This window comes from Sorex araneus, chromosome X, assembly GCF_027595985.1.
Source record: "Sorex araneus isolate mSorAra2 chromosome X, mSorAra2.pri, whole genome shotgun sequence".
NCBI lineage: Eukaryota > Metazoa > Chordata > Mammalia > Eulipotyphla > Soricidae > Sorex > Sorex araneus.
Genome location: NC_073313.1, coordinates 223,332,529 through 223,351,156, shown reverse-complemented (window position 1 = coordinate 223,351,156; position 18,628 = coordinate 223,332,529). Strand labels below are relative to the sequence as shown.

At 43.3% G+C, this 18,628-nt stretch overlaps 1 protein-coding gene across 2 annotated transcripts in view; it reads right to left on the bottom strand.

The window, feature by feature from the left end:
* Window positions 1–18,628, bottom strand: part of MFSD6 (major facilitator superfamily domain containing 6) — a 78,998-nt gene that overhangs the window by 23,247 nt on the left and 37,123 nt on the right. The window lies entirely within an intron of this gene.

Sequence of the window (18,628 nt, the reverse complement as noted above, 5' to 3'; positions counted from 1 at the left end):
TTGCTCAACTATACCAACTATACTTTTATATTAAAGCCATTCCAGTAAACATTGCTCTCTTTTACCAATACCAGATCAAGAAAAAAATGCTCTGAGATATACAACTGGCAGTAGTAATTGTAACAGAGGACATAGAAATGGAAACTGGAATAGTGGCTGGAACAGAAGATAAAGAGGAAATAAAGGTGCGATGGGTTTTAAGAGATTTTTGGCGGAATACAAAAATAGTCCTTTAGCTTATTCTGTGGAAATTACATTCATGTTTGCTATACTTTTATGTTTTGAAGGGGGAAAAGATGTTATCCTTTTTTGCTTTTATTTTTTTGATGTCATCCAGTTCTGTACTTGTGTGTGGAGGGGGGTAGAGAGGGTGGTCACTTAGCATGTTGAGCTATATCTCTCTGGCCCCTCAAGCCTGTTTGATAAAGAATTGTGTTGAGTGGAGCTGGAGTAATAGCACAGTGGGTAGGGCATTTGCCTTGCACGTGGCCGACCCGGGTTCGATTCCCAGCATCTTATATGGTCCTCCAAGCACCGCCAGGTGTAATTCCTGAGTGCAGAAACAGGAGTAACCCCTGAGCATCGCCGGGTGTGACCCAAAAAGCAAAAAAAAAAAAATTGTGTTGAGCAAATGTCTTACAGAGCCATCAAGTAGGGGCCTTCTGTCAGGAAAGAAATAAACAACTATAGCAAAACTGTGGGAAACTAGTACATAAACACAACTTGCACACACCTATGTCTGTCTCCATTTAAAGTTCTAAACCAGCTCTGTTGATGACCTCTACTTAGGTTAACTCTTGAGGTCAACAAATATTTTCACTAAGGGGCAATGCAGAAAATAGCTCAGGCTTTGTAAACCCCTTGCAACTACTGTGACTCTGTTGTAGAGCAAACCCAACCACAGGCAACATGTAAATGAGCATGGATGTCTAAGTTCCAAGACAATTGGAATTATGAAAACTGAAATTGAAGTTTCATATATTTTTTATACCTAGCATAGCAATATTCTTGCCATTTTTAATGAACCATTTAAAATAAGGAAAGTATTTTTAGTTCAAGGGTCATACAAAAATAGGCAGCTGGCCAGATTTGATTTATAGGTTATAGTTTGCCAACTATGGCCAAACCCATCAACTCTCATTAAGTTTGGCTGTAAATCAGATTGACTGAAGTCATTGTAAAAAAGACCACAGATGTCAAGTCCCACAATCTCAATAAAGATCCCTGGGGTTGAAACCCAGGTGCCATGTTCTGAAAACTCCTGATTTATTCAGATACTGAGTCGGGATGGAGAACCAATGATCAAGCTCATTCTAAGCAACATCCTAAAATATATGCCTACAATATCACTGTCAAAAGTAGATATCACGTCTTGAGTTCACGCTGCTTATCTCAGTGGTTTCCCACCTTCTCATACATGCAGACTAGTGAAAACAAAAGTATTTTGTAAATTGTTAGTGTAATAATAATAATAAATATATTATTTGTGATAGTATTTTGTGTATTGTTTTAAATGTAATACTATGAAATGAAACTGCTCTCAGAATTTTAAATGGAACAAGACATAGAGCAATAAACAAAAACACAGTCATAGAACATCTCAAACTTTTTAGAAAGCAGTATTTAATTCAAATAATGTTAGTGCAGAACATGCTGTTGCATCTTGGCTAGAATTTTGGTCCCGTGGTGCAGCATTGTTTCAGAGAGACAAAGGTCTGCATTGTTTTGCCAGTTTGATTTTTATCACTGCAGAGATTTAGCAGTTAAGTAGCAATGAATTTCTCATAGACTGGCAGGAACTTTTTGCAGACAGAACCTAGAGGTGAAAAATCACTGGCCTATCCTGAACTGTGGTCGAGGCCACTTCTGAGCCTGTGTCTCTATGACAACTGTCCTTTAACCCAGGTCTGAGTTCAAAGGTCCTGGCCTAAAATAATTCAGAGTGAATCTATTGACCCAGATTTGGGGTAGACTCAGCTTAAGCCTCTACCACATGGGGTTCAGTGAGCCTGTAAGTTCTATAGTTCTGCGTCTCAGATTGCCCCCAGCAAATCAAGAGGTTGGGAACTTGACTGAGCCTTCCACACTTGCCCACATTCTACTCTCATCATTTCTAGTCCCTTGAGACCAAACATGTGCCTTAAAGGAGAATAAAAAAAAATAAGAAGCATCCAGAGCAATTTACCTCATCTCTGAGCTCGTTTCCTTACACCTGCTCTGCAGCCTCGTGATGATAACACAGAGAATTGCCCCCAATAGAGCACTCAATAATGTAGACTTGTTACTTTATTTATTTATTCTGAGGGCCACACCCAGCTGGTTCTGTGCTCAGAAATTTTTCTGGCGGTCTTCAGGGGACCATCTGGGGTGCCAGGGGTTAAATTGGGTGGACCATGTGCAAGGCAAATGCCCTACCTGCTGTACTTTTGCTCTCACCCGTACTTTAGTATCTGAAAGATGAGGACCTAAGTATCTTTTTTGTCTTTTGACTCAACTTTTATCCCCAAATTGCAAAGGAGAGGATCCTGCCCAGTTATTTCTTTAGGGTGCTGGGATAAAACCCAGGGCCTAACAAATGCAAAGCATGTGTCCTTCCACTGAATGATATCTCTTGGCTCCTCTGCAACCTTTCTGGGGAAGCCAGCAAGGTCAGGAAAGAGAAGATGGGGTTCCAGAAAAAGGACACAAAGTTCTGGAGAGGACAGGGTTCCAGTGTTCAGGAGAGAGAGGTCAGGGATCCAGAAAGAGAGGACAAGGCTCCAAAGAGAAAGGACGGGGTTCCAGAGAGAGAAGACAGGATTTCAGAGAGAGGACAGTTCTAGAGAGAGAAGACAGGGTTCCAGAGAGAGAGAGAAGGAGAGAGAGAGAGAGAGAGAGGTCAGGGTTCCAGAGAGAGGGCAGGGTACCACAGAGAGAGGGGAGGGGGACAGAGTTCTGGAGAGAGGATGATGTTACTTATGAGAGAGGATGGAGTTCCAGAGAGAAAGGATGGGATTCTAGAGAGAGGACAGGGTTCCAGAAAGAGAGGGAGGATGGCGTTAGTGATGAGAGAGAATGGAGCTCCAGAGAGAAAGGATGATGGGGTTTTAGAGAGAGTACAGGGTTCCAGAGACAGGACAGGATTCCAGAGTGGGGGGACAGGGTTCCAGAGAGAGAGGACGGGGTAACTGGGGAGAAGGATGAAATTCCAGAAAGAAAGGATGGGGTTCCAGAGAGAAAAGATGGGGTTCCAGAGAGAAAGGATGAGGTTCTAGAGAGAGGACAGGGTTCTGGAGAGAGGACAATGGGTTCTGGGGAGAGAGTCAGACAGAAGACTGAGCAGAAGCACCGACCCTGCTGGACCACTTGGAAGGACCACAACACCCATTCTTTGTTAGACAAAAGTAAAACTATCGCCAGGGCAAGGAGTAGCATTTTTAACAAAGAAAAGGCAAGTAAGTATCACATATTTATCTAATAGTCATTATAAGGTATTTTAACAATCTAAAGAATCTTTTTAATACCTAAACAGACTGTCTTAGTTATATTTGATTCACAAGTGCTAAGCTGTGTTGCCTCCACTCCAAAGCCACATATTAAAGCACTAAGTTCTAACCCTAGTACCTCTGAGTGTGGCTGTGTTTGGAGACAGGCCTGTAAAGAGGCAACTAAGGTCAAAGGGGTCACAGGGCATAGGGGTGTGCTGGAGGGGAGAGGTGGGATGGCAAGAGCTGCAGAGAGAATTGTGAAGGCCAGAGGAAGATGAGAAAGGGAGGAGAGGAGAGAGAGGAGAGAGGGGGGGGAAGAGAGGACAGACAGAAGAAAGAGAGAGAGAGAGAAGAGAGGGAGAGGAGAGAGAGAAGAGAGGGAGAGAGAGGAGAGCGAGGTCAGGGAGAGAAGGGGACAGAGAGAGGAGGGGGAGGAGAGAGAGACAGCAGAGAGAGGAGAGAAACAGGGAGAGGAAAGGTGGAAGAGAGAAGAAAGAGGGAGTGAAGAGAGCAGAGAACTGAGAGAGGAAGGCAAGGGGAGTTGGGAGAGAGCAGCCCAGCTGACACCGGCCGGGCTCCTGGACTTTCAACTTTTGTTGCTGTGAGGAAACAACCTTCTGTTCTGCCTCTAAGCCTCACAGTCTACAGCGTGCTACGTCAGTAACCAGAGCCCATGATTAACAGGACTAGCTAATTAAAGGGAACTTATGTGTTACTGGAGCAGTTTCTGTTCACGCCAAGTACATGTTCCTCATCGTCTTTCAGGGTGCGGTGGGGTCGGGAACATCTTTAATGAAACGGCTCAGAAGCAGCATCCTGTCCCAAGTGCAGGAGACCAGTAGAAAGCATCAAAGGAGGCAAGATTAAAAGGCAAATTGGGAGGAAGGGGCGGTGCGGCAGAGCGATAGGACAGCGGTTTAGGCACTTACAAACATATATGTTCCCCCAAGCACCACCAGGAATGCCCTGAGCCCCATCAGGTATGCCCCCAAACAAAACAAAACAACAATGCCTCTACAGGCCAAAGTAATAGTATAGCAGGTAAGGTGCTTGCCTTACACGCAGCTGACCCAGGTTCAATCCCTGGCATCCCACATGGTCCCTTGAGCCTATGTGGAGTGATTCCTGAATGCAAATTTGGAAAAGGTAGTTTGGTGTAAGAAAATACTTGTGCAAATAAGAACACACTGATGTGGAGAGAACAATTCATCAGAAAATACTCTACCATGGAAAGCCCAAATTACTAATTTAGAAAAAAAAATTGAATTTGTCAAACACCTTTACTCTATATTAACGAAAATGTAGGGAAAATACTAATGAAACTTGAATTTCTTATACCACCACAGTTCACTTTATGAGCAGGATAAACTGATTTAGTTATGTCAAGAAAGATAACTGATACTTTAGTTCCCCAGACAGACAGTTGTCAAGATGTAGATACAATTAATTCTCAGTCACCCTGCCATTCCTTACAGTTGTTAATTGTTATACATTGTTCTCCTAATTTTAACAACTTATCAGACTGAGTGCCTCTGATCCACAAGGAACATGCATTTTGCTCCAGGAGCACCTACAAGCCCCCGTGTCCCACACACAAAGCTGCACTTCTGGGGAATAAGCATATAGACAATCCTCCCCACCTCCCTGTTGAAGGGACAGATATAGAAACAAATACATTAAAGACGGTGGCTCTAGAAGTGGGCAACATTGTGTGTGTGTTTGTGTGTTTGTATGTGGCAGGAGAGCTTGTATGATTTGGTGGAGGTGGCATGACAACAAAAGTAAGTGATCACTTACTGTTCACTTTCAAAGAAGGGAGATCTCCAGGGGGCAGAGTATTTTTTTTTTTGACAAGTAAGTTTGGGGCCATCTGCTCTTTAGAGTCATACACACCCCTGGGAGTTCTTAGGCACCTGGGTTCGAAGCAATGGACAAAGGCAGTGAGCAAAGAAACAATGGGAAGCAGGGTAACCATAATAATCATTATTATTGTGATTCATGAACATGGGATGACAGTCCATTTATTTGGGTCTTCTATATCTTAAACAATGTATAACAGCTTTCAGTGTATAGATCTTTCTTGTTTTTTATGCTAACTCCCAAGTATTTTTTAAACAGCTACTGTGGGTATATACCACAGTAAGTTAACTAACTTTTTAAGTTTATAGTCAGATTGTATATTAAAACACAAAGATTTATATGTAAAAAAAATTTTTAAATAAAACCTCAAGGGTCTGCCTACAGAAAATAGGGTCTGTAACAGTTTCAGAAGGAGCAAAATTATGATTTATGAAAAGATGAAGGTACTTTTTTCAGTCCACACCTACTCCTGAAATTATTGTTCACTCCAGATTAACACACAGTCCAACAAAGGTAGACCCAAGCAGGTGTACTCGATAAGGGTCAGAGCTGAGACAGAAAGGAAGCACCAAGCACAGAGTGTTCTCATGTGAGTTAAATGACTGAGAAGTGAGCTGTCTGCAAAATCATCATTGGAAGAACATAAAAGTTCCTAGAAAATAAGTGAGACAAACGACCCAGATGAAGGCTGATTTTTATTCTGGGAAGTGGAGAAAGGAGACCGAAAATGTTACACAATCCTTGTTCTAGATGCTCACACAATGCCAATGTTGACAAGCACTACTCGGGGCCGGAGGGCGGAAGACAGACTAACGGAATAGCAACCAAACACACTCAGACAGCAACATTTCAATAGGGGCCACACCACTGGGGCAATTTCCTCAGCTGTGCCTGGCTGTCAGTTTTAGCATTCCTAATGAAAATAAATAGGCTATTCATACCACAGCCTATCATCTGCCTAGTATATTATTGATCAGTTTAGCTTTTCTTAGAATATGGCTCACACACAGGTTGGGTTCCATTTTTCCCAGAGCATCACTTTTAAGGTCCAAACAAACTTATCCCCCCAAAGAAAGATGATTCCGATTACTATCACAAAGACAGACATCAGTTGCTAACCACAGTGCAGATTCTGGTGCTTGGGGTCAGGGAGCACCTCACAGGGCTGAACCACATGTTTTATATGTGGGAGCCCCGGGTTCAATTCACAGCACTAGCTGGTTTCCCTGGTACTGTCCCCTGTGGTCCCTGGGAACCATGGGGTATGACTGTCCCCCTCCCAGTAACTCAACAGCAGGCCAGCCCGGTTCAAAGGGCTGGAGGACTTGACATGTCAGTTGGGTCCCCTGTACCATATGGCCCCCCCAAACACCAATGTGAGTGACTCCTGAGCACCATGATGGGTATGATGAAAAAGTACCAAGCAACTAACCACAAGTGTGTGTAGGGCTGCGGGTAGGTAAGATAGAGAAGAGACCAGTATGACAATAATAGCTGGGAACGATCACGCTGGACAAGAACTGAGGGTTAAAAGTGGGTAAAGGGATATTCTTGATAAGCTTTCAGTATCAATATTGCAAACCACATGCCCAAAAGGAGAGAGAGCGAGAGCGAGAGAGAGAGAGAGAGAGAGAGAGAGAGAGAGAGAGAGAGAGAGAGAAGAAAAGCACCTGCCATAGATGGGGGGGAGAACGGTGAGGAGTGGGGGGTGATGGGAGGGAAACTGGGGACACTGGTGCTGGGAAATGTACACTGGTGGAGGGATGGGTGTTGGAATACTATATGACTGAAATTTAATCATGAACAGCTTTGTAAGGGTCTATCTCACAATGGTTCAATAAAGTTTTAAACAAAAGAAAGAAAAAGCACCAAGTATTAATGAATGTGCCACTATTATCCTTCCCTGTCCTCTCATGCTCCCCCCCACACCCCCTCAAAAATTAAGATTCTGTTACTTCAGATAACCACTTCTATGAGCACTTGCTCTCCCCCAAGAACAAAACACTTTCTAGCAAAATCACTGATTCATATTAATGAACTAATATAGTGATGGTATAGTACATAGAGTATAGTGATGGTATAGTATAGTAATGGTTTAGTATAGTAACAAACTAGTAGTATTGTAACTGGAGTGATAGCATAGCGGGTAGGGCATTTACCTTGCACATGGCCAACACGGGTTCGATTCCTCTGTCTCTCTCGAAGAGCCCGGAAAGCTACTGAGAGTATCCCGCCCACATGGCAGAGCCTGGCAAGCTACCCGTGGCATATTTGATATGCCAAAAACAGTAACAACAAGTCTCACAATGGAGACGTTACTGGTGCCTGCTTTAGCAAATTGATGAACAACAGGATGACAGTGCTACAGCGACAGTGCAATAGTGATGGATGTAGTCAGTTTAGGAAAGCAGGTGTATATCTAAAAGATGGGTATATATCTATCTAAATCATTTCAAAGTAAGATTTAGGCCTCTGAAGTTCAATTTTAGTTTACTGAACTTCCAAAGACTATGCCCCTGTACCTCCCACCACAAAGTGCTGTTTCACTGTTGGCACTATCTTCCCCACCCCCACCTCTTTCTTGCCCTCTTCAGGGCCCTTTCTTCCATTCCCTGTCCCCACTGCCAGGATTGTCTGTATGCAGGGATCTTCACTGATCTTCCCTGGAATTCCCACCGCTACCACACATACTCTGGCATCAAGAGCAGCCAGAAAGCAGGAGGAGGTGTTGCCACTGAGTCACGAGGCTGAGCTGCCCTTCCCTGGGCTGGGCTCAGAATACCTGAAGATGAACTCTGAACTTATCGTAAGCCGAGCACTGGTGCCTCTGACTGTGAGTATTCTTGACAGGAGACAGCCCTTCCAGAAACCTCTTCCCTGGATGTTTTAGGTAGGATTCATCTCTCTACCTCACTCCCTGGTGATCACCTTTGCTTCCATGAGGGTGTGGTACAATCTATAGCCATAATGGGAGGAGACTGAGGCCCTGGGAAGGGAAGGCCATGTCCGTCTTTGTTCACAAAAGGAGTCTGAATTGCTTGAGCTCTCTATGAATCTGTAATAATGTGATTTAATAGGATCTCAAGTAAAATGGTCAAATGAGAGTCCCCCCCCCAAAAAATTGTCTTCTTAAGAACAGTGTTTCCCAATGAACCCATATCATTCTGAATGGTTTAATAATCCTACAGAAGCCCCCAATTCATGGCAAAAGGTTTGCATCCCATTGTTGTTAAATATCAGTATTTGCAACAACTTGAAAATGCCCCTTCATATCTTTCTTGATATCTCCTGTTGAGAACTTCTAGATGAGTCTCTCTTTTTTAAATTTTATTGAATCACTGAGAGATAGTTACAAGTTTTCATGTTTGTGTTACAATCTGACAATGATCAAATACCCATCCCTCCACCAGTGCACATTCCCCAACACCAATATCCCCCATATACCCCCCTTTCCCACATTCCCCCTACCTCCATGGCAAACAATATTCCCCATACTCTCTCTCTACTTTTGGGAATTATGATTTGCAATATAGATACTAAGAGGTTATCATGTTTGGTCCATTCTAGGGGAGTCTCTTAAAACAATGACTTTCTGGTCTTCGTATCACAACACGGAGTGTGTATGTCTGTGTGTCTGTGTGTGTGTGTCTGTCCGTCTGTCTGTGTGGTGTCTATATTAAAGTGATATTAGTACATAAACAAATCTACAGGGAACTAGACAATATACCAAAAGCAATGATTTTTAGGAGATTTGTAATTACAGAGTCCTTCGTTGTCTAGAGAATATATTCCTATGGATTTCTGCATTTGTATTGTGAGACAGGTACCTTTTGATAACCATATATCAATAAGATTACAAAGATTTAAAAAATTCAAATTAGGCATGAGAAAGACAACCATGTAAACACTGGAAATAAAATAAAAACTGAAAAGAATTATTGTATCTTTTAAGCACTTAAGCGTTAGAAACAAAACTGATGGACACCATATATTATAGGTGTGGTTTCACCCTCATCAGCAGAATTATTTTCAAATAAAATGTCTGGCTTTACTTTAAAGATTAATTGATTATTTTTTAAAAGGAAGGTGTCAGGCTATATCTGGTGGTGCTTAAGGCTTCCTCCTAGATCTGTGCTCAAGGATCACTCCTGGGAATACTTATGGGGACCATATGCAGTGCTGGAGATCAAACCTGTGATCCACAACAAGAAGCTTTGAATTTGACCCAAACTCCTTTACATGTGTTCACAGCATCATGTGCCTCTCCTCATGCTTTTGTGGTAACAGGATTTTACCCTGATACACTTGGAGGTAGTCCCGGTTTGGTGCTTTAGGACTCATTCCTGAAAGTACCCAGAGAACTGTGTTGTGTTGAAATTGCAATTCAGGGCCTCACATATGCAAGGTAAGTGCTCTACCACTGAGCCACATTCCCGGCCCCTCCCTCCTCATCCCTTTCTCCGCTGTGGGCATCTGCTGACAGAACAGGCTGTGCCAGCAGGCCCAGGGCTGTTTCACATTGTGTTGGCTGGGATTTATCTCTAGTGCTTGTTATAAGGCAGTAACTCAATAAATAACCATGGACAAGACGGAAAATATGACTGCTTTAAATAGAACTTCAACAAATATTTAACACCCTCTGCTAAGTACCAGCAAAACAATCATGAACAAGTTATAAGCTATGCACATATTTGTAAACATGCATGATTACGCTATAGGAATAAGTGATGAGTATAGGAAAGAATGCATCATCTTTTTTAAAAGGCCCAGAACTATAATAATAGGAGGGAAAAGCTGTCCATATTTGGTAAACTTTTGATGTGTGCTCATAGATTCTGGTTAAAAACAATCTAGTCATTTCTGTAGACACACTATTATTCATCGATGAACTAACTACAGTTTTCTTATCCCATGGAACCACATAGTGAATCCACAGCACATGTGCACAAGCAGATACCAGGATTCTCGTGTGCTCACAGGCTTATTTTCCCAGTGTAGAATCCACATAGTTGGGAGTCAGTAGCATGCCTGTGTTAAGTAGATGTTAGCCAAGTAAACATCCAACAGAGACCCTGCAAACCAGCAAGCTTCTAATTCTAACCGGGCTTAGGTGTCTATTGCCCCATTCTAGGAGCCTCACTCTGTTTCCAAAAAGTAAAAGGGAGAGGAAAGAATATTCATTTAATGATGAATGTTTCCAGCAGCTACTATGTTCATTTTTTTTTCCTACAGGAGGAAAAGGTTAAGAAAGAAGTCTGCATCTCTGCTGATTCTAATTCCTCCTTTATTTTGCTGCCTTAAATCTCTCCAAGTGACTGATAAACTAACAGTGTAATTACAGTGACACTGGCCAGTTCACTGTGCCATTGTTCTTTTAAGCTTGCTGTTTGCTTCTTCTTGGATTGCTTATATCTTTAGGTAATGCAATAATATTTAAACAGGGTATAATAAGTTAATTGGAAGACACAATACACTATTTTGTTATTATGTTTCTATTTAGGTAAAAAGACATGTGACTGGACACTCATGTACACACACCATGATTCTGATTAAAAAGTTGTAATTTTCATTATAGGCCTGTGATACACATAGAATAGGTTCAATAATAGCAACCCCATGGTTCTCAGGTAAACAAAACACTGCCATTTGGGATAGCAATTAAGTTGAAGAAGTCTTCAAAAGTTTTACTTGACCCTACACCAAATTTGAAGCATCTAAACAAGTTAACCCAAATTCAGGTTGAAGCAATGCCATAACTGAATCAAAACAATAATCCCACTGTTCATAACTTTGGCCAGATCACAGCAGGAAGTGGGTACAACTCAAAGATTCCTAACAAAAAATGAAAAGAGTAGTAGCAAGAAAAAGAGACAGGGAGTGTTGGGATAGGATGTTTGAAAGGGGATGGCCTCCTATGGGGGTTGAAGAAAAATCCCCAAGAGGGCCATTCAAACATGTGAAGGACATTTCTACGGAAGAGGGAGTGGGCTGTATGAACCCCAAATCCGACCTGTAAGCAACTAGCACAATGGATATTGTTTATTTTCTAGGCAGAAGTTAAGAGAATTTCTACAGCCTTCTTTTCAACTGGACTTGATCCTGGGTGACCTGAGCCTGAACCCGCCTCTGCACGGCGGATCTCTGAGAATGACGCCTGCCCAGAGAAGCCAGAGCTCCTGGATGGAGCGAACCAGGCTCCGATCCAACAGAGAGCTGGTTAAAGAGCTACTTGGGGCTGCTTGCTGGACTTCAGTTCCACAAAACACTTCCTGTTTTGCTTAGGGCCCTCAGTTGTCTGCTCTATTCTGTGTAAAGGTCTTATGTGACACAGAATCTTCACACCCTTGTGAGGCAGCCAGTGCCATGACCCTAGAGTGGCCCAACAAAGGCCCAGGGTTAGGGAGAAGGGAAGTGAAACCTGCAGGGCTGCACTGGCTCGCTAGGGCTACGGAAACAAATACCACAGACTGTGGCTAATACAATACATTCTATTCCCTGACCTTTCTGGAGGCTACCAGGCTGTTATCGTGCCCTGAAAAGACCTTCCTTAGCTCATGGAGCTCCTTCTCTTGGTATCTTCATGTGCTTGTGCTGTCTGCTGTGGTATGTTTGTGTTACAATCACTTCTCCTCACAGGTCATCCTGGATTAGAACCCATCCAAGCAATCTCATTTTAACATAACCACTTTTTTAAAGACCTTGTGTCCAAATGAGGTCTGACATGTGAGTGATTGAAGTGGGGTGAAGAGAGGAGACACAATCCAGCTCATAAAAATGACCACGAGATAACTCACAGAACCAACATAAAGCAAAATTCATTAAAAGCTGACAGGGTTTTCTTCAACTGTTTATTTATTTCTTCAACTATCTATTTAGTCCATAGAAACAATGGTGGCGTCAAAAGGCAGAGAGAGAGAGGCTGAGCACTTGGCATTGTTAGCATTTTGTCTAACCTAATCCAACTGTATTGACTCATTGGTGCTATCTGGCTGATTGCTATTTACTTTTCCACTGGTTGATGTGGAATGAAAGGTTATGACAAACAGTGCTAATTAATGTGTTTTCACAATGGCTGTGTGTGAGCCAAAGCAGTGAAAATCCACAACATAGGCAGCCTAGAAGTGAGCATCTCTGCAGAATTAACAGAGCTGCTTTGGGTACCATAGAGGAATCTTGAGAAGATCAAATACAGGTAAGGAAAGACTCTACAACAATGTGCAGGTACGTAAGCCGGCATCCAATAAAATGCGAACATTTCAGCAAGAAATGCCAAGGCATATGCAAATTCTGTCTGAGCCGGTCTATGGAGAATTTGCTTAAGCTTAGGGTTCTGGTTTTCATTCAAGTCAATGGGTTTTGAGCTACAGGACAGAGGTATGGCCCTGGAGAGCCATTCTCCTCTACAGATATCAGTGAACCCTGCAAAGAGTGCACTCCATTTGCTCCATAGCAGCGCATTTCTTCACCACTCCATAACTCACTGTAAACATACAGAAATGTCCTAATGTAGGCTCCTAATCAAACAAAAACACGCAAGAAATAATTCCAAACTGCAAAGGTCACAATGGTAAAGCCATGCAGAAACTAAAGGCAATGGGCTTTTTTTTTTTTTTTTTTTTTTTTTTGCTTTTTTGGGTCACAACAGGCAATGCACAGGGGTTGGTTACTCCTGACTTTGCACTCAGGAATTACTCCTGGTGGTGCTCGGAGGACCATATGGGATGCTGGGAATCGAACCCAGGTTGTCCCCATGCAAGGCAAATGCTCTACCCACTGTACTATCACTCCAGCCCCATCAATGGGCCTTAAAGAAAGAAAATTCTCTATACTGATGACAGTCAATATTCTAATAAATCATATTGCTGTCATGGCTGATAGTCCCTTTAGATAGGCAAGGCATGAGTGTGTTTTGGATGAGTGGACTTGCTGGATTTTACCAGCAGAACACAAAGTTGGGGTCTGAGCAGGGATAAAGGGAGGAGTATATCTAATGTGTATTTTTTCCCCTTACACTAAAATCAACCAACATAGAACAAAATATTAGGAGACTGGGAACAAAAAAAAACAGGGAATCAAATCCAACCCTCTTTCTAACTTAGAGAGGCAGGAAATAAAAAGGCCCAGAGAGATAGAGTGGTTGGTTGGTGGAAGATCAAGGAAGAAGAGCAGAATCCCCTTGTCCTATAGTGCATTCATGGCAGGTAAATCAATGTACTGTCACTATTCTAGAGTCCCTAATGCAGTCAAACCTAGGCAAGAAGTAGAACACTTTCAGATAATTATGCTGCCAGCAACCACAGTGCACTCAATAAGGAACTTAAATGTATGTTTGATTTGGCTTTAGAAGAAGGTCAACATTTTAAACATTGATGAATCATTAAGAATAGGATAAGAGCAAAGTAGAAAAGCAAATGCCACTCAACATCTGCTCAGAGTCTTGTATCACAAGAATTCACTGACCTGGAAGATGTTTCAAAGGACTGGAGTGCCCACTTTGCATGGGAGAGCCCCTGATTTGATCCCTGATACCTAATAGAATCTGCTTCCCACCCCCAAATACATACACTCTGGCTCCACCAGATGTAGCTTTAGAAAAGAAAAAAAAAGGGAGTTTTCTAAGAAACAAAATCCAATGATATAAGAGGAAAGGAATCGAAAGACCATTTCTGCTGATGTAGCCCCAGACACCTCGATTATCACTGCTTAGGCAGAAACCTCGGTAAGCCCAAATATTAGCCACCCACCCTCAGGATGGATTTAGGCTTCACCAAGTAGACAGTGCCTAGAATCAAATCATTAGAAGCTGTTCGACCTGGGGCTGTATAAAATTAACACATACTAGGGAGGAGCAACACACACACACACACACACACACACACACACACACACACACACACACTGGTTTGGGCTGGGTAAGAAGCATAAATCAGGGAGGAGAAAAGCAAACACACACACCTAGCAGAACTTGTGAGGAGTGAACAGACCAGGGCGCTACACCAGGGAGTGTCTACACTGAGAATGCTCAGTGAGCACATGCCAAGGCTCACTGAGTTCTCTAGAACAGCCTGGAAGGTTCTGGAAAGGGTTCACTCTACCACGGCAGATTAGGTTTCCCCCTACCTTAGTGAGTGCTGATTCCTGGGAGGTGGGTCCTAGCCCTCCATTCCCAACTCAGGCTCTCCTTACTCAATTGATTAATTAACTGATTGGGTTTTCCGGGGGAAGCCACTCCCAGTGATCCTCAGGGTTTACTCCTGGCTCTGTGCTCAGGAATCACTCCTGCCAGTCCCCTGGAGGCCACATGGGATGCTAGGGATTGATCCCTGGTCAGCTGCATGCCAGGCAAGCGCTTACCCACTGTAATATCTCTCCAGCCCCTCCTTGCTCCACTTAAGTCACAGCAAATGCCTTTCTTTGGATGCTCTAACAAAATACCACGGGATGAGTGTCAAACCACAGAAAAATTCATTTCCTCACAGTTCTAAAGGCTAGAAAGCACAGAGCAGGAGGCCATCCTCGTAGAGTCCTGGGGTGAGACTTCTACCATGCTCACAGACACTTGCTCCTGTGTTCTCATGTGACAGAGACAGAGACAGCTCTCTACATCTCTCCTGAAAGGGGGACTCAGTTTACCCTGAGAGCTGATGTTTCCACTGCCACATCATCTCCCCCAAACCTATTACCACACATTGTCACCCTGGGGGTTGGGGCTTCAACACAGGAATCTTGGGGGAACATGAGTCAGTCCACAGCAACACACTTCTCTCTCTTTAGACCCTGCACTCTCGATCCCAGGAGGGGCCCACCCTGCAGTACCATGGACCCCGGCTTCAGGTTCTCAGGTGCTCGACCCACACCCCCAGGGAGTTACCATGCTCTTACCCCCACCTGCACTTATTATGCTCATATCAGGCCACTATAAAATGAATATATTGGAATAACAGCTTTCACTGAAAGGCTGTTGTAAATAAAAATATTTCATAAAATAAAAGTATTTTTGAAAAACTATGTGATAAAGCTTATAGGCTAGGGATTAAGCTCCAAAAGGTTGAGTGCATGCTCTGCTTACAGATGCCTTGGGTTCAATACCTGGCACCATATCATCCCCAAACACCGCTGTGTATGACCTCTAAGCACAGAACCAGGAGTAGCCCCTAAGCATAGCAGGTGTGGTTTTAAAAAATGAGAAAATGTAGAGTAATGGGGCATTTAGAATAAAGGAGATCTTACTCCATCCCTCTCAGAGAGTCCAGCAAGCTACCAAGGGTATCCTGCCCGCACAGCAGAGCCTGGCAAGCTACCCACGGTGTATTGGATATGCCAAAAACAGTAACAACAAGTCTCACAATGGAGACGTTACTGGTGCCCGCTTGAGCAAATCGATGAACAACGGTACAACAGTGCTACTAGGAAGACAGGTGGGTACTTGAAACAGCTTGATAAATGGTATCAGAACCTCAGAGCAGAAAATAGAAGATTAAGCGGTAAGACAAAGGGCCAAGTAGTGGCCAAGCAAAGAGCCCAGCAGTGCATCACCTGCCTCCCACCATCCCTGTGGGTGAGGTCCTAGTGGTCCCTAAGCACAAATTGTAGAATCAGTTACACCTCAAGGCCGAGCATCATTGGGTCATCCCCCTGTTCCAATAGTGTTAGCTATGAACCTAACTTAAAAACAACTTTTTTTTTAAGAGGTGAAACTGAAGGCTGGTGAGATAGTACAGCAGGTAAGATGCTTGCCTTGTCCGTGACTGAGCCAAGTCACGTACAATATTCCTGGCACCCTGATACGGTCCCCTGAGACCTGCCAGCAGTGATCTCTGAGTGCAGAGTCAGGAATAAGCCCTAAGCACCACCAGGTGTGGCCCAAAAGATAAAATGAAAAAGAAAAAAGAAAAAAATGGTGAGGCTGGATTACAGAGAAAATAAATAACCAACCTATCCCAATGCCCATATACCTATAAGGAAAAGTTGAGAATTGGATATGAGTGGTTGAAGTCAAGAATAGAAGGGAAGTTGAGCATAGGGAGGAAGTTGCAAGGAAGTTGTAAGGAAGCTGAGAATAGGATATGAGTTTGGGTTTGGGTTTAAATCTTAGTTATGTATCTGGGGTAACTGTGTCACCATGGGGCCTGTAGTTTATTCATTCAGTACTGGTCAAAGGAGTGAAAGAGTAATTAATGATGGCCACAATACCACCTGAATCTGTGGGTGAACCTTTACTGTCCCTATTGGCTCATTTAATCCTATTAAAATTACAATGGTATGAAGTTAGTTAGCCTCCAGTTTACAACCAAAGAACCTGGGGCTCAACAAAACTAACTTGCTGGTTTATAGCCAGTGTGGGATCTGCATGCACACAGATGGACAGACAGGCACACCACCACACACACTCTATCTCCGGGAGACATGAGATTATAAAAGGCAGCAAAAGAATATAAGAAAGAAAACAGGAGAGCTACCAGAGTACCCAACATTCCTACTAGGGCACAGAACACCACATTAGACCAACTCACTGCCCTCTCATTCTACTAAGTAGAAGGAAATGGTTGACATCTCATGGTGACATCTAAGGTCTGTGGCCACACCCCCTCAGAAAGGATTCCTCCCTGTGAGCAGAAGTAGTACCACAGCACAGGACAGTCATAGTAAGAGCAATGCAGCTTAACAGTTCTCTCAGATAACATCTGAACGTCCATCTCCCTGATATCTTTCTAAAGGAAAGAAAATGTTAGCACATTCCTGCTTGTGGATAGATTACTACTCAGAGATGTCATTTTCAGGGCCCTGGAGAGATACTATAATCGGTAGGGTGCTTGCCTTGCATGTGGCCGACCTGAGTCAATCACTGGTATTCCCAAACGGTCCTCCAAGCACTCAAGAGTAATTTCTAAGCATAGAGCCTGGAGTAACTCCTGAGACCACCCTGTGTACCCCAAGGCCAAAAAATCACTGTCACCGTCACTGTCATCCCGTTGCTCATCGATTTGTTCGAGCGGGCACCAGTAACGCCTCTCATTGTGAGACTTATTGTCACTGTTTTGGGCATATCCAATACGTCATGGGTAGCTTGCCAGGCTCTGCTGTGCGGGTGCGATACTCTCAGTAGCTTGTCAGGCTCTCTGAGGGGGTGGAGGAATCGAACATAGGTCGACCGCATGAAAGGCGAAGGCCCTACCACTGTGCTATCGCTTCAGCCGGCCAAAAAATAAAAATAAAAAATAATATAAATATGTCACTTTTAGGGTTGGAGCAATAGCACAGTGGTAGGGCATTTACCTTGCACACGGCCAGCCCGGGTACGATTCCTCCGCCCCTCTCGGAGAGCCCGGCAAGCTATCAAGAGTATCTCGCCCAGACGGCAGAGCCTGGCAAGCTACCCGTGGCATATTCAATATGCCAAAAACAGTCAAAACAAGTCTCACCATGGAGATGTTACTGGGGCCCACTTGAGCAAATCGATGAACAATGGGGTGACAGTGACAGTGATGTCACTTTTAGCAGAGAAGAGATGTTTACCACTCCAGAAATCTGAATGGAATAAAAGTTTCCAGGAAAGCTTTGGAAAACTTTGAGGAGGTACACTAAGAAGTAAGCTTTTAATAACTTACATTTATGCTACTTAAGAAAAATATATGGCAGTATACAAATTATAGAAACAAAAAAATCTCAAATGTAACTACAAAAAATTCAAATTAGATAAAGTATTTTTTAAAACAATTTAGTTATATGCACTTGTTTAAAGGAATGCTTCTTTAAGCCGTGTGGCATCCGCCATATTATGAGGACTATTAAACAGGTATGAACTTGGTGGCACGGGAAGGAGGGGAAAAAAAATGTTATAAACTTGAAACAGCGGGACGCTTGGGCAGTCTTGGGCCGGGGCCGATACCGGCTCGTGCTCTGCCAAGATTCGACCCGGGTGGCCACGCTTTTGTGCGGCCGCTTTGCTACTGATTGACCAAGATCCAGAGGCCAGCTAGACTACTTTTGGTCCCAGCAAGTGCTTGCAGCCATGTCTCTAGACTGTGAACTAAGCCATTGCCCCATGCTGCCCCAGGAAGGGAAATGATGCGATTTCTAACATAAATCTCCCTGGACTTAATTACTAAAATACTAAAAGACAGAAATCCTAAACAATAGTGGCCACGGGACTGCATATCTCTTCATTCTCAGCAATGGAAAACTAATTATCAAATGCTTCCTTCTCAGTAGGGCTGTTTTTTTCCTTGGGTGGGGGGGACTCCAACAACAATAGTGAGTTTTGTGTTGAAATATGGAATGTAATCAAGGTAAAGAGAAAA